Source organism: Arachis hypogaea, chromosome 9, assembly GCF_003086295.3.
Source record: "Arachis hypogaea cultivar Tifrunner chromosome 9, arahy.Tifrunner.gnm2.J5K5, whole genome shotgun sequence".
Lineage (NCBI taxonomy): Eukaryota > Viridiplantae > Streptophyta > Magnoliopsida > Fabales > Fabaceae > Arachis > Arachis hypogaea.
In genome coordinates this window covers 41664256-41681015 of record NC_092044.1, presented here as the reverse complement: position 1 = coordinate 41681015, position 16760 = coordinate 41664256, and positions in this window count along the sequence as shown.

The following is a 16760-nucleotide window of genomic DNA, read 5'->3' as shown; positions in this document are numbered from 1 at the left end:
TTTACTAGTCTTATATGAGGTTGAGTCTGAAGTGTCATTTGAGGAAGAAACAAGCTCCTCTTCTAGTGATTCTGTTGATTCACGTGCAGATACTATGGCGGAGCCTAGAAGGATTACTCTCCAGGAAGTGGTGCGGTGTTTTTACAACCATAGACTAATCGGCAAGTGCACCGGGTCGTACCAAGTAATACCTTACGTGAGTAAGGGTCGATCCCACGAGGATTGATGGACTAAGCAATAATGGTTAAGTGATTGACTTAGTTAGACAAACAGAAAAGAGTGTTTTCTTATTCAAAGAGCATTAAACAGTAAATTAAGAATTTCAGAAAGCAAGCAGCAATAAGTTGGGAATAAAATATGTAGAAGATAGTTAAGGCTTCAGAGTTATCTATTTTTCTAAATTAATTTTTCTTACTAACTATTTTAATCATGCAAGATTTAATTCATGGCAAACTATAGGTGACTAGATCCTAATTCCTTAGACCTTCCTAGTCTCCTCTAAAATTCATTAACTGCCAATTCCTTGGTCAATTAATTCCAATTAAAAGGTGATGATCAAATTCTAGTTTATATGCCACAAGAATCCTAATTATCTAAAAATAAGGGGATTATATGTCACATATCCCGTTAAATACAAACAATTAGAAATCCAGGATAATATGTTTTCAAGCTGTTGTTCAAGTAAAGTGTTTTTCCAAGTTTTACAATAACTCAATTAGAACATGGGTCATACTTCCGTTCCACCCAAATTCATAAAATAAAGAACGAAAACAATTATTGAAATATAAATCAAAACATGAATTAAATTAGAAAGAGCAAACGAATCAATCCATACAAATAGACAGAGCTCCTAACCTTAACAATGAATGATTAGTTGCTCATGGTTCAGAGAAGAAAACTAGGACTGTAAATTGGAATGGAATAATGCTGTGTTGGAATCACCATGTTGGCATTCCTTTTATATCTAATCCTACTTAATTTAAAATCTATCAAAAACTAAAACTAATATCTTTTCCTAAAAATCAGATTTGAACTTAAATTTGAATTAATCAACAAGTCTTCAGCTGATGGGTGGAGACCACTTGTTTTGTCCATTCTGCAGCTTCTAATCTGTGTTTTCTGGGCTAGAAACTGGGTCAAAACAGCCCAGAAATCGCCCCCCAGCGTTTTTCTACATTTTCTGCACATGGTGCATGTCACGCATACGCGTCGATGGTCTTTTTCACAAGTCACACGGACGCGTCGGTCACGCGGACGCCTCGCTGAGCAAATCTTCAAATCACGCGTACGCGTCGGTCACGCGCACGTGTCGCCATTGATACCTCCAAATCACGTGCACGCGTCAGTCACTTTTGATTCTTGTGCTGCAGAAACTCCATCAAATTTCGCCGAATGCTACCTAAAATAAACAAAATTGCAAAAGACTCAAAGTAGCATCCATATTGGCTAAAAGATAATTAATTCTTTATTAAACTTAACAAATTATATGCAAATTCACTAGGAAAAGATAAGAAATATGCTCACGCATCACAACACCAAAATTAAACTGTTGCTTGTCCTCAAGCAACCAAAACTAATATAAGCTTAGGATGTGAATTTGCATGAGAATGAGAGTTCAATTAAGCTCATCTCTCTTCTTATAATGGGGTTTACAACTGCAATCCTGAATAGTTTTGGCATTTCACTTTATCCTTTGAAGTTCAGAATGATTGAAATCCATAGGAACTCAAAATTCAGATAGTGTTATTGATTCTCCTAGTTCAATATGTTGATTCTTGAACCCAACTACTTTATGAGTCTTGGCCATGACCCTAAGCATTTTGTTTTCCAGAATTACCACCGGATACATAAATGCCATAGACACATAACTGGGTGAACCTTTTCAGATTGTGACTCAGCTTTGCTAGAGTCCCCAGTTAGAGGTGCCCAGAGTTCTTAAGCACACTCTTTTTCCATTGGATCATGACTTTAACCGCTTAGTCTCAAGCTTTTCACTTGACACATTCACACCACAAGCACATGGTTAATGACAGCTTAATTTAGCCACTTAGGCCAAGGTTTTATTCCTTCGGGCCCTCCTATCTATTAATGCTCAAAGCCTTAGATCCTTTTTACCTTTTGCCTTTTAGTTTAAAGGGTTCTTGGCTTTTTCTGCTTGCTTTTTCTTTTTTTTTCTTCTTTTTTTCGCAAGCCGTGTTTTTCACTGCTTTTTCTTACTTCAAGAATCAATTTTATGATTTTTTCATATTATCAATAACATTTCTCTTTTTTCATCATTCCTTCAAGAGCCAAAAATTTTAACATTCATAAACTTCACTATCAAAAATATGCACTGTTCATGTCATGCATTCAGAATCACAGAAAATACCACCACAATTAAGTAAATAAAACTATTCTTCAATATAGACCCACTTTCTCATGCAATATATCACTCCTGTATTTTTTTATTTATTTGAATTCAAGCTCAGTGGGTAATACATGAGACATCTTTTCAGAATTAAAGCAATAGGGAGAACTAAACTAGTCCTAGGATTCTAACTAATAAAGGATCATGCAGCAAACAAAGCAAAATAGCAGAAAGCCGGAACATAACATAGAAAAAGAGGGGAGGAATAAAAAAAATGAAAGGAACTCAACCACCATAGTTATCCTAGCGGTCACTTTATTCTTTAGGTTGTACTTCTTAGTGAAGATGATTCGCCTCCCTTTTGGTGCCATAGGAATAAGCAGAAAACCCTTAAGCAGAGCGTCAACACCAAACTTAAAAGTTTGCTTGTTCTCAAGCAAAAAAAAAGAACTGAAAATAGAAAGGGAAAAATATTATGATGAAAGAAAAAGAAAAGGATAAAAGAACAAGAGAGAATTAGGATTGGGAGAGGGAGAAAGAAAAAATAAAAAAAATACCTGGGCGGCGAACTAGTGGAGTTGTGCGGCGCAGGCGACGCGTACGCGTGCAGCACGCGTACGCGTGGGTCATAGAATTTTCTAAATGACGCGTAAGCGACAGGCACGCGTCCGCGTGCCCTGGATTTTGTGCGATTTGCGCGAAGATAGCCGCGCGCACGCACAACTCTCTGTTCAAATACATATTTACGCCGTTTTCCAGGTCACACATACGCGTGGTGTGCCAAAATCACCAATGACACGCACGTGTCATGGACGCGTACGCGTGAAGATATTTGTGCGTAAGTTGTGCACGAAATTATGATCTCTAACAATGGCGCTCAACTTGGTATGCGCGTTTATAACTCAACACTTTCTTCACAACTTCACACAACTAACCAGCAAGTGCACTGGGTCGTCCAAGTAATAAACCTTATGTTAGTAAGGGTCGATCCCACGGAGATTGTTGGTATGAAGCAAGCTATGGTCATCTTGTAAATCTCAGTTAGGCGGATAATAAATGATTATGGAGTTTTCGAACAATAATAAATAAACAGAAAATAAAGATAGAAATACTTATGTAAATCATTGGTGGGAATTTCAGATAGGCGTATGAAGATGCTGTGCTCCTTTTGAATCTCTGCTTTCCTACTGTCTTCATCCAATCCTTCTTACTCCTTTTGAAGCTCGTCACAGTCATTCAATCCTTGAATCCTACTCAGAATACCACAGACAAGGTTTAGACTTTTCGGATTCTCATGAATGCCGCCATCAATTCTAGCTTATACCACGAAGATTCTGATTAAGGAATCCAAGAGATATGCGCTCGGTCTAAGGTAGAACGGAAGTGCTTGTCAGTCATGCATTCATAGGTGAGAATGATCATGAGTGTCACGGATCATCACATTCATCATGTTGAAGTGCAACGAATATCTTAGAATAGGAATAAACTGAATTGGATAGAAAATAGTAGTAATTGCATTAAAACTCGAGGTACAGCAGAGCTCCACTCCCTTAATCTATGGTGTGTAGAAACTCCACCGTTGAAAATACATAAGTGATGGTGGTCCAGCATCCATGGTCTAAGAACTAAACGTCCCAAGATGTCTAATACAATAATAAAATGTCCTATTTATACTAGACTAGCTACTAGGATTTACAGAAGTAAGTAATTGATGCAGAAATCCACATCCGAGGTCCACTTGGTGTGTGCTTGGGCTGAGCTTGAGCTTTACACGTGCAGAGACTTCTCTTAGAGTTAAATGCCACGTTGTAACATGTTTTTGGCGTTCAACTCTAGTTCGTGACGTGTTTCTGGCGCTTGACTCCAGAATGCAGCATGGAACTGGCGTTGAGCGCCAGTTTACGTCGTCTAATCTCGAATAAAGTATAGAGTATTATATATTGCTGGAAAGCTCTGGATGCCTACTTTCCAACGTCGTTGAGATCGCTCCATTTGAAGTTCTGTAGCTCCAGAAAATCTATTTTGAGTGCAAGGAGGTCAGAATCCAACAGCATCAGCAGTCCTTTGTCAGCCTTTTATCAGAGTTTTGCTCAGGTCCCTCAATTCCAGCCAAAAAATACCTGAAATCACAGAAAAACACACAAACTCATAGTAAAGTCCAGAAATGTGAATTTAGCATAAAAACTAATGAAAACATCCCTAAAAGTAGCTCGATCCTACTAAAAACTACCTAAAATAATGCCAAAAAGCATATAAATTATCCACTCATCAGTAAGGCATCATTCCTGTGCCACTCCCGCACAACTCTCTGTTCACTCTTTATTTTTCACACACACACCTATGACGTGTACGCGTTAGCGACGCTTGCGCGTCGTGTGCTCTTTTTTTTTTTAGTTCCTGTTCCAAAATAGCTGCATGATCATAAAATTAGTAATAACTCAATAGAAATCAAATAAGTAAGAAAGCTACTACGAAAAATAACTAAAAATGAAAAGGAATGATCATACCACGGTGGGTTGTCTCTCACCAAGCACTTTTAGTTAAAGTCCTTAAGTTGGACATGTGGTGAGCTCCTTGTCATGGTGGTTTGTACTTGTACTGATCCAGGAATATCCACCAATGTTTGTAATTCCAATGGCGACTAGGATCCCAAACTAGGCGCCTAACGCCTTCGAGCAAGTTGAAGCAAGTGACAAGGCCCAAAGAGTGTTGATTGTGGAAATGAATTCCAAGGTCTCAAACCTTGCTTTTACACCCGTCTTCTTGTAGATCACCATTGTTCCCACCGGGTGGCAAACAATCTGAATTCTCACAGAGACATCCAAACAACCTTCTAGACCCATTTAATTGAGCTCTACACCAATCCTTGCATTTCAATTTAGAGCATCCAACCATATTGAACGTTGCTTGACAACTCTTGCCACTAACCATCTTCCTCTTACTCTTAATGCCACAAAGAGCTCTAAGCTGACCATCCGTCTCTAGTAGCCCATATTCAAGTGGGAAAGTAAAGGTTAAGGATAAGAATTTTACCTACTTGAGTGTTGTATTGGATGGTGATGGCTTTGGAAGAGGTCTTGCAAGCTCCACTCCCTTGTGTTCTTCTTTCAATTCTTCTACCTCTTTGCAAGCTTCCTCAATTTCAACCTCTTCCTCTTGGTAGCTTTCTTCTAATTCAATCTCTTCTTCATTACTTACTAAAGGCATGGGAGATTGTGCATCTTCCTCTTCTTCCATATGTGAGGGTGAAAACTTCTCTAATTCACTAGAGTATAAACTCCTTTGATTGATTTCCTCACTTTCTCCCCTAGGATCTTGCATTGTATCTTTTAGGAAAGATGATGAGCGGATATTTTATACGCTTTTTGGGGGTAATTTCATGTAGGTTTTAGTATGTTTTAGTTAGTTTTTAATAGATTTTTATTAGTTTTTAGGCAAAAATCATATTTCTGGACTTTACTATGAGTTTGTGTGTTTTTTTGTGATTTCAGGTATTTTCTGGCTGAAATTGAGGGAGCTGAGCAAAAATTTGATTCAGGTTGAAAAAGGACTGCTGATGCTGTTGGATTCTGACCTCCCTACACTCGGAATGGATTTTTTGGAGCTACAGGAGTCCAATTGGCGCGCTCTCAATTGGGTTGGAAAGTAGACATCCAGGGCTTTCCAGAAATATATAATAGTCCATCCTTTGCGTGAAGATAGACGACGTAAACTGGCGTTCAACGCCAGTTCCATGTTGCATTCTGGGTTAAACGCCAGAAACAGGTTACAACCTGACGTTTAACTCTAGAAACAGCCCAGGCACGTGAGAAGCATAAGTCTCAGCCCCAGCACACACCAAGTGGGCCCCAGAAGTGGATTTCTGCACTATCCATCTCAGTTTACTCATTTTCTGTAAACCTAGGTTACTAGTTTAGTATTTAAACAACTTTTAGAGACTTATTTTGTATCTGATGACATTTTAGATCTGACTTATATACCTTTTGACGGCATGAGTCTTTAAACTCCATTGTTGGGGGTGAGGAGCTCTGCAGCGTCTCTATGAATTAATGCAATTATTTCTGTGTTCCATTCAAACACGCTTGTTCCTATCTTGCGCTTCACTATGAAGAAGGTGATGATCCGTGACACTCATCACCTTCCTCAATCCATGAACGTGAGCCTGACAACCACCTCTGTTCTACATTATATTGAATGAGTATCTCTTAGATTCCTTAATTAGAATCTTCGTGGTATAAGCTAGAATCTATTGGAAGCATCCTTGAGAATCCGGAAGGTCTAAACCTTGTCTGTGGTATTTCGAGTAGGATTCAAGGATTGGATAACTGTGACGAGCTTCAAACTCGCGAGTGTTGGGCGTAGTGACAGACGCAAAAGGATCAATGGATCCTATTCCGACATGATCGAGAATTGATAGATGATTAGCCGTGCTGTGACATAGCATTTGGACCATTTTCACTGAGAGGATGGGAAGTAGCCATTAACAACAGTGATGCCCTACATACAGCTTGCCATGGAAGGAGCCTTGCATGTATGAAAGTGAGAAAGCATTATGTTGCAGGAATTTAGAGGACAAAGCATCTCCAAAACTCCAACATATTCTCTATTATTGCGTAACAATTATTTATTTTATGCCCTTTAATTCTTTTTACAATTGATATTAAAGAACCCTATTGGTATCCTGACTAAGAATAATAAGATAACCATAGCTTGCTTCAAGCCAACAATCTCTGTGGGATTCGACCCTTACTCACGTAAGGTATTACTTGGACGACCCAATGCACTTGCTGGTTAGTTGTGCGGAATTACATAGTGTGAAGAAATTTTCGTGGACCAAGTTTTTGGCGCCGTTTTCGGGGATTGTTTGAGTTTGAACAACTGACGGTAAATCTTGTTGCTTAGATTAGGAAAAATTTATCATTTTGGTTTAAAGTCACTAGAATTGCATTTTCTATTATTCCTTTTTAAAAAAAATTTGTTCAAAAATATTATTTTTCTTTATTAATTGTTAGTTTTTCGTTGAGTTTAGTGGCATGTTTTGAGTTTGGTGTCAATTGCATGCTTTTCTTTGTCTTTCAATTTTCGAATTGCATGTTCTTTGTTTTTCTTTGATCTCCAAATTGTTCGTTAATTTTTCTTGTTTGATCTTTGGTTTTTCCTATTCTGTGTGTTTTCGTGTTTTCCTTGTGCATTTTCAAAGTATTAGTTTTCAAAAAAAATTATTTTTATTTATTAAAAATACTTCTTTAAAACACGTTACATTTATAGCTCAAATGGCTAGAGCATTGGTTTGTATTCTTGGTAATTGGGTATCTTCTTTTCAAAAAAATTTCAAAACTAATTTTTCTTTGATTAAATCTTGTGCCAAACTTTAAGTTTGGTATTTTCTTGTTAATTTTTTTTAATTTTCGAAAACTTATTTTTGGTTTTCTAAAAATTTTAAGTTTGGTGTTCTATCGTTTGTTCTTATTGTTCTTGTGAGTCTTCAAGGTGTTCTTAAGTCTTCTTTGTGTTTTGATCTTAAAATTTTTAAGTTTGGTGTTCCTTGGTGTTTTTCCTCCAAAATTTTCAAAAACAGGGAGCATTAGATCTAAAAAAAATTTAAGTCTTGTGTCTTTTGTGTATTTTTCCCTTTCCTCATAAAATTAAAAAATAAAAAAATATATCTTTTCTAACTAATTTTAAGCAAATATTTCGAAATTCTTCAAAAAAAATTCAGATTTCAATTTCAAAAATTTTCAAAATCTTATCCTTTTTAGATTTTTTTAAATCACATGTTTTTCAAAAATATCCTAACCACTTTCTCTCTCCTCACTTTTTTGAAATTTTTCAAAAAAAATATTTTCAAATTTCTTATTTTTATTTTTATTTTAGTTTTTATTTTGTTTTATTTTATTATTTCAAAAATTATTTTTCTTGTATAATAAAATAAATAAAATAAATCTACATCATCTCCATTTCTCCATCATGGACCTAAGTGGAAATGAACAGTCCAGAAGGACTCTGGGGTCATATGCTAACCCCACTACTGCTTCATATGGCAGTAGTATATGTATACCCTCCATCGGAGTCAGTAGCTTTGAGTTGAATCCTCAGCTCATTATCATGGTGCAGCAAAGTTGCCAGTATTCTGGTCTTCTACAGGAAGAACCTACAGAGTTTCTGGTACAATTTCTACAAATTGCTGACACAGTACATGATAAGGAAGTAGATCAGGATGTCTATAGATTGTTACTGTTTCCATTTGCTGTAAAGAACCAAGCTAAGAGGTGGTTAATAACCAACATAAGGCCAGCATAAAGACATGGAAACAGCTGTCAGAAAAATTCTTGAATCACTATTTTCCTCCAAAACGGATGACACAGCTAAGGCTGAGCATCCAAGGCTTCAAACAAGGAGATAATGAATCCCTTTATGATGCTTGGGAGAGATACAGAGAGATGCTAAGAAAATGCCCCTCTAAAATGTTTTCAGAGTGGATGCAGCTAGACATCTTCTATTATGGGCTTACAGAGAAAGCTCAGATTTCTCTAGACCACTCAGCTGGTGGATCTATACACATGAGAAAGACAATTGAAGAAGCTCAAGAGCTCATTGATACAGTTGCCAGAAATCAGCATCTGTACCTAAGCAGTGAACCTTCCATGAAAGAAGAGGCTAAAACAGTAACTGCTGAACTCAGTCCTATAGAGCAAGTTACTAAATTCAATCAGCAATTAAATTTTCTAACAAAACAGCTAGCCGAATTCAAGGAGATATTGCAAGACACAAGTCTGGCTAATATAAATATGGAGTTGCAATTGAAGCAAATAGAACAGCAATTATCAAAATAAATAACAGAAGAGTGCCAAGCAGTTCAATTAAGAATTGGAAAAACATTAAATACCTCACTTCAAGGCAGCAGGAAGCCAAGAAATGAACAAACTGCTACCCAAAATCCCTCTGAGGACAGTCAGAGCCTAGAGAGGAATAATTCTGGCACACAAATGCCAAAAAAGTGGTGGAAAGCTGGCGTTGAACGCCCAAGCCATGCTCAGTCCTGGCGTTCAACGCCAGAAACAAGCAAGGAATTGGCGTTAAACGCCCAAAGAAAGCACAATTCTGGCGTTTAGACGCCAGAAACAGGTAAGGAGTTGGCGTCTAACGCCACTCCAGCCTCCACCCCTGGCATTCAAATGCCAGTGGGAGATCAGACACATACAAGTACTGATAGCAACCCCTCTAAAAAAGCTTTTCAACCCACATCTGTAGGCAATAAACCTACAGCAACTAAGGTTGAGGAATACAAAGCCAAAATGCCTTATCCTTAGAAACTCCGCCAAGCAAAACAGGATAAGCAATTTGCCCGCTTTGCAGACTATCTCAGGACTCTTGAAATAAAGATTCTGTTTGTAGAGGCACTTGAGCAAATACCCTCTTATGCTAAGTTCATGAAAGAGATCTTAAGTCATAAGAAGGATTGGAGGGAAACTGAAAAAGTTTACCTCACTGAAGAATGCAGTGCAGTCATTCTGAAAAGCTTACCTGAGAAGCTTAAAGATCCCGGAAGCTTTATGATACCATGCACATTAGAGGGTACTTGTACCAAGCAAGCTTTATGTAATCTTGGGGCAAGTATCAACCTAATACTTGCATTTACTATCAGAAAGCTTGGTTTGACTGAAGAAATCAAACCAACCCCAATATGTCTTCAACTTGCTGATGGCACCATTAAATACCCATCAGGCGTGATTGAAGACATGATTGTCAAGGTTGGACCATTTGCCTTTCCCACTGACTTTGTGGTGCTGGAAATGGAATAGCACAAGAGTGCAACTCTCATTCTAGGAAGACCTTTCCTAACAACTGGACGAACCCTCATTGACATCCAAAAAAGGGAAGTGACCCTGAGAGTCAATGAAGACGAGTTTAAGTTGAATGTTGTCAAAGCTATGCAGCATCCAGACACTCCAAATGACTGCATGAGCATTGATATTATTGACTCTCTCGTAAAAGAAGTCAATATGACTAAGAGTCTCGAATCAGAGCTAGAGAATATCTTTAAAGATGCTCAGCCTGATCTAGAGGAATCAGAGAGAATAATAGAACCTCTGAAAATCCCTCAAGAAGAGGAGAAACCTCCCAAACCCGAGCTCAAACCATTACCACCATCCCTGAAATATGCATTTTTGTGAGAAGGTGATACCTTTCATGTAATCATAAGCTCTACCTTAAAGCCACAGGAAGAGAAAGCACTAATTCAAGTGCTAAGGACACACAAGACAGCTCTTGGGTGGTCCATCAGTGATCTTAAGGGCATTTGCCCAGCCAGATGCATACACAAGATCCTTTTGGAGGGTGACGCTAAGCCAGTGATTCAACCACAAAGGCGGCTGAATCCAGCCATGAAGGAGGTGGTGCAGAATGAGGTCACTAAATTACTAGAGGCTGGGATTATTTATCCTATTTCTGATAGCCCCTAGGTAATCCCTGTCCAAGTCGTCCCTAAGAAGGGTGGCATGACAGTGGTTCATAATGAAAAAAATGAACTGGTTCCTACAAGAATAGTTACAGGGTGGCGTATGTGTATTGATTACAGAAGGCTCAATACAACTGCCAGAAAGGATCATTTTCCTTTACCATTCATAGACCAAATGCTAGAAAGACTAGCAGGTCATGAATACTACTACTTCCTGGATGGATATTCAGGTTATAATCAAATTGTAGTAGATCCCCAAGATCAAGAGAAAACAGCATTCACATGTCCATCCGGCGTATTTGCATATAGAAGGATGCCATTTGGCCTGTGCAATGCACCTGTAACCTTTCAAAGGTGCATGCTCTCTATTTTCTCTGATATAGTGGAAAAATTTTTGGAAGTCTTCATGGATGACTTTTCAGTATTTGGAGACTCATTCAGCTCCTGTCTTGACCATCTAGCACTTGTTCTAAAGAGGTGCCAAGAGACTAACCAGGTTTTAAGCTGGGAAAAATATCACTTTATGGTGACTGAAGGAATTGTCCTTGGGCACAAATTTTCAAACAAGGGAATAGAGGTGGATTAAGCTAAGGTAAAGGTAGTTGAAAAATTACCACCACTTGCCAATGTTAAGGCAATCTAAAGCTTTCTGGGGCATGCAGTATTCTATAGGAGGTTTATAAAAGATTTTTCAAAAATCGTCAAACCTCTGAGTAATCTGCTAGCTGCTGATACGCATTTATCTTTTATAAGGAGTGTCTGCAGACATTTGAGACTCTAAAAGCTAAGTTGGTCACAGCGCCAGTCATCTCTGCACCAGACTGGACATTACCATTTGAACTGATGTGTGATGCCAGTGACCATGCCATTGGTGCAGTGTTGGGACAAAGGCATGACAAGCTTCTACACGTTATTTACTATGTCAGTCATATTTTAAATGACGCACAGAAGAACTACACAACCACAGAAAAAGAGTTACTTGTAGTGGTTTACGCCATTGACAATTTTAGATCTTATTTAGTAGGATCAAAAGTGATTGTGTACACTGACCATGCTGTTCTTAAATATCTACTCACAAAGCAGGATTCAAAACCCAGACTCATCAGATGGGTGTTGCTTCTGCAAGAGTTTGATATAGAAATAAGGGACAGAAAAGGGATAGAGAACCAAGTAGCAGATCACCTATCCCGAATATAACCAGTAGAAGGGGCGTCCCTCCCTTTGATTGACATCTCTGAAAACTTTTCGGATGAGCAACTCTTTGCTATCTAGGAAGTGTCATGGTTTGCAGACATTGCAAACTACAAGGCAGTGAGATTCATACCCAAAGAGTACAGTAGGGAGAAATCAAAAAAATTGATCACTGATGCAAAGTACTAACTTTGGGATGAACCATATCTCTTCAAGAGATGTGTAGACGGAGTAATCCGTAGATGTGTGCCTAAGGAAGAAGCACAAAAGATCCTCTGGCACAACCATGGATCACAGTATGGAGGACATTTTGGAAGTGAGCGAACAGCCACAAGAGTCCTCTAATGTGGCTTCTACTGGCCTACTCTCTATAAAGACTCCCAAGTGTTTGTACTTAATTGTGACAGTTGCCAAAGATCTGGCAATCTACCTAACAGTTATGCCATGCCTCAACAAAAGATCTTGGAGATTGAGTTGTTTGATGTATGGGGTATTGACTTCATGGGACCTTTCCCACCATCATACTCAAACATTTATATTCTGGTGGCAGTGGATTATGTATCCAAATGGGTGGAAGCTATTGCAACACCCACTAATGATACTAAGACAGTGCTGAAATTCCTCTAGAAATACATCTTCAGCAGATTTGGTATCCCTAGAGTACTAATCAGTGATGGGGGCCCTCATTTTTGCAATAAACAGCTTTACCCTGCTTTGGTCCGATATGGAGTTAGCCACAGGGTGGCCACTCCATATCATCCACAGACAAAGGGACAAGCTGAAGTCTCTAATAGAGAACTTAAAAGAATCCTGGAATGGACTGCGATTAACCGTAGAAGGGATTGGGCAAGAAGCTTGGATGATGCTCTGTGGGCATACAGAACAACACTCAAGACTTCTATAGGAACTTCTCCATACCAGCTTGTGTATGGAAAAGCCTGTCATTTGCCAGTGGAACTGGAGCATAAGGCCTACTGGACAACTAGATTCCTAAACCTTGATACTAAGTTAGCTGGAGAAAAACGATTGCTCCAGTTAAATGAGCTAGAGGAATTTAGACTCAATGCTTTCGAAAATGCAAAAATTTACAAAGAGAAAGCAAAAATATGGCATGATAAGAAGTTGTCATCCAGAGTCTTTGAGCCAGGGCAGAAAGTTCTACTGTTTAATTCTAGGCTCAGATTATTCCCTGGAAAATTGAAATCCCGGTGGAGAGGACCATATGTGATTACAAGTGTGTCACCATATGGATACATAGAGCTTCAGGATAATGATTCTAACAAAAAGTTCATTGTTAATGGAAAGAGAGACAAACATTATCTTGAAAGCAATTTTGAGCAAGAATGCTCAAGACTAAGACTTGATTAAAGCTCAATAATAGTCCAGCTAAAGACAATAAAGAAGCGCTTGCTGGGAGGCAATCCAGCCATTAACAAAGCTTATTTTTCCATTAATTGATTTTTATAGGTTCATATTAATTTTCTTCAAGGTAAAATGGCAATTGCATGATTTCACAGAGTTACAGAAGGATTCAGAAGATAAAACAGCAAAAAGAAGCTTACTGGTGCGAAAAAGCCAGTAAGAGTTGTTTTGGGCGTTGAACGCCCAAAAGAAGCATCTAATGGGCGTTCAACGCCAGTAGAGATAGCCATCTAGGCGTTAAACGCCAGAAAGAAGCACCTTCTGGGCGTTTAACGCCAGATTTACAGCGTCCTAGGCGTTCAGAAAAACGCCCAGTGACAAAGGAGTTCCTGGCATTTAACGCCAACCAGAAGCAACAGCTGGGTGTTAAATGCCCAGGAGAAGCTACAAATGGGCGTTAAATGCCCAAAACATGCAGTGTTTGGGCGTTTAACGCCAAGAATGTGGGGAGAAGGTAATTTTGTTTTCACTTCAAATATTTTTCATTTTTCATGCTTCAATTTATGATTTCTTGCATAAACATATTACAAATTCTCATCTTTCAACTTCAAAATGAAAAAAAATTCTTAATCCTAAAAATATTTCTTCATTCTTCTTCAATCTCTTTTCAAATCTTTTTCAACACTCATCTATCTTTTTGAATTCTTGTCAAATCTTTTTAATTTCTTCTCAAATCTTCTTCAAAGTCATCGTATTATCTTTTTAAATTCAAAGTATCTTTTTCAAAATCTCACCATATCTTTCGAATTTTCGAAATTGCCTCTCCTTCTATTCCTCTCCTTTCCTTTCTTTTGCTTGAGGACAAGCAAACCTCTAAGTTTGGTGTGTTTTTCCGTGATCACTGAGCTAAAACTCATCAAGATCGTGGCACCTAAGTGAAAACAAACCACTTTAAGAGGCAAGAAAGAGAATTTTCCAAAACCACTTTGGAATCAAGAGAAGTTCTTAACCAAAGAACATGCAGACCAGTACCACAAAATAACGGGTCTGAGATCAGTGATCCCAAAAGTTAAATTCGATCTGAAAGAAGACGAATATCTGGAGATACAGGAGTTGAAGCGCCAGAAGCTGTCTCTTGAAGGACCAAGCACCCCACAGATTAAAGGAGCATCCACCTCCCAAAATAAAGGTTGTTGAGTCCTAATCCTAGCCTTAACTCTGTGATAGTTGTTCTTATAGGAATTTACCTTAGAAGTTATATATGAGTAGTAGTAATTAGTATATCTATTTTGATTTTATCTCCAATTAAGCTATAATTTATTTTTCTCATCATCATCAAACATGAATAAAATTGTAGATTTTTAGAATAAAGAGGCAATATTTTTTTCGAGTTCTTAATAAGGAAAATTCTAATTATTTATATGTGGTGGCAATACTTTTTGTCTTCTGAATGAATGCCTAAATAGTGCATATTTTTTATATTGAATTTTATGAATGTTAAAATTGTTGGCTCTTGAAAGAATGATGAACAAGAGAAATATTATTGAGGATCTGAAAAATCATGAAATTGATTCTTGAAGCAAGAAAAAGCAGTGAAAAAAATAAATCATTGGATAAAGAAAAAGAAAAAGCCAATAACCCTTAAAACCAAAAGGCAAGGGTGAAAAGGATCCAAGGCTTTGAGCATCAATAGATAGGAGGGCCCAAGGAAATAAATCTAGGCCTAAGCGTCTAAATCAAGCTGTCCCTAACCCTGTGCTTGTGGCATGCAGGTCCAAGTGAAAAGCTTGAGACTGAGTGGTTAAAGTCGTGATCCAAAGCAAAAGAGTGTGCTTAAGAACTCTGGACACCTCTAATTGGGGACTCTAGCAAAGCTAAGTCACAATCTGAAAAGGTTCACCCAGTTATGTGTCTGTGGCATTTATGTATCCGGTGGTAATACTGGAAAACAAAGTGCTTAGGGCCACGGCCAAGACTCATAAAGTAACTGTGTTCAAGAATCAACATACTAAACTAGGAGAATCAATAATACTATCTGAACTCTGAGTTTCTATGGATGCTAATCATTCTGAATTTCAAAAGATAAAGTGAGATGCCAAAACTGTTCAGAAGCAAAAAAGCTACTAGTCCCGCTCATCTAATTAGAATCTGAGCTTCACTTAAAACTCTGAGATATTATTGCTTTTTGATTTCTTTTTATCCTATTTTATTTATCTAGTTGCTTGGGGACAAGCAACAGTTTAAATTTGGTGTTGTGATGAGCGGATATTTTAAACGCTTTTTGGGGGTAATTTCATGTAGGTTTTAGTATGTTTTAGTTAGTTTTTAATAGATTTTTATTAGTTTTTAGGCAAAAATCATATTTCTGAACTTTACTATGAGTTTGTGTACTTTTCTGTGATTTCAGGTATTTTCTGGCTAAAATTGAGGGAGCTGAGCAAAAATCTGATTCAGGCTGAAAAAGGATTGCTGATGCTGTTGGATTCTGACCTCCCTGCACTCGGAATGGATTTTTTGGAGCTACAGAAGTCCAATTGGGACGCTCTTAATTGGGTTGGAAATTAGCCATCCAGGGCTTTTCAGCAATATATAATAGTCCATACTTTGCGCGAGGATAGACAACGTAAACTGGCGTTCAACGCGAGTTCCATGTTGCATTCTGGAGTTAAATGCCAGAAATAGGTTACAACCTGATGTTTAACTCCAGAAATAGCCCAGGCACGTGAGAAGCATAAGTCTCATCTCCAGCACACTCCAAGTGGGCCCCAAAATTAGATTTCTACACTATCCATCTTAGTTTACTCATTTTCTATAAACCTATGTTACTAGTTTAGTATTTAAACAACTTTTAGAGACTTATTTTGTATCTGATGACATTTTAGATCTGAATTATATACCTTTTGACAGCATGAGTCTCTAAACTCCATTGTTGGGGGTGAGGAGCTCTGCAGCGTCTCGATGAATTAATGCAAGTATTTCTGTTTTCCATTCAAACACGCTTGTTCCTATCTAACATGTTCATTCGCGCTTCACTATGAAGAAGGTGATGATCCGTGACACTCATCACCTTCCTCAATCCATGAACATATGCCTGACAACCACCTCCGTTCTACATTAGATTGAATGGGTATCTCTTAGATTCCTTAATCAGAATCTTCGTGGTATAAGTTATAATCTATTGGCAGCATCCTTGAGAACCCAGAAGGTCTAAACCTTGTCTGTGGTATTTCGAGTAGGATTCAAGGATTGGATGACTGTGATGAGCTTCAAACTCATGAGTGTTGGCGTAGTGACAGAAGCAAAAGGATCAATGGATCCTATTCCGACATGATCGAGAATTGATAGATGATTAGCCGTGCTGTGACAGAGCATTTGGACCATTTTTACTGAGACGATGGGAAG